Here is a 429-nt window from a genome sequence, read left to right as displayed (position 1 = left end):
CAGAATATGAAATCTACATTTTATCATGTGTTCTGCAAAAATTAGAATATTAATTCTACACTTTATTCTATGTTCTCCATAATTTAGAAACTGAATCCAAAATTTAAGGAAACAAAATATTTACATAATCCCGAAATTATGCTAATCATATATATTCTTAAGATTACGTTCTAACATGTTTAGAAAACGTGTTCTGAAAACATTAAACATTTTTAATCGATTTTGTTAAAGGTTTTTCAACATTTTCCTACGCTTATCAACCTAAATTTCATTCAAGAGTTCATTTTGCAGTATGTTGCAAATCTGTGTAACATGTGGTGTATGGAGATGTATCGGCCAAAATGAATGGAGATTTATTGTTAATGAAGAAAAGCTACCGGAGACGATCCTCGCCGGTGGGAGAAACTACCGGAGTCGTCGATTCTCGCC

This window comes from Camelina sativa, chromosome 4, assembly GCF_000633955.1.
Source record: "Camelina sativa cultivar DH55 chromosome 4, Cs, whole genome shotgun sequence".
NCBI lineage: Eukaryota > Viridiplantae > Streptophyta > Magnoliopsida > Brassicales > Brassicaceae > Camelina > Camelina sativa.
The sequence above is the reverse complement of the archived record's forward strand: the minus strand, read 5'-3'. Positions refer to the sequence as shown.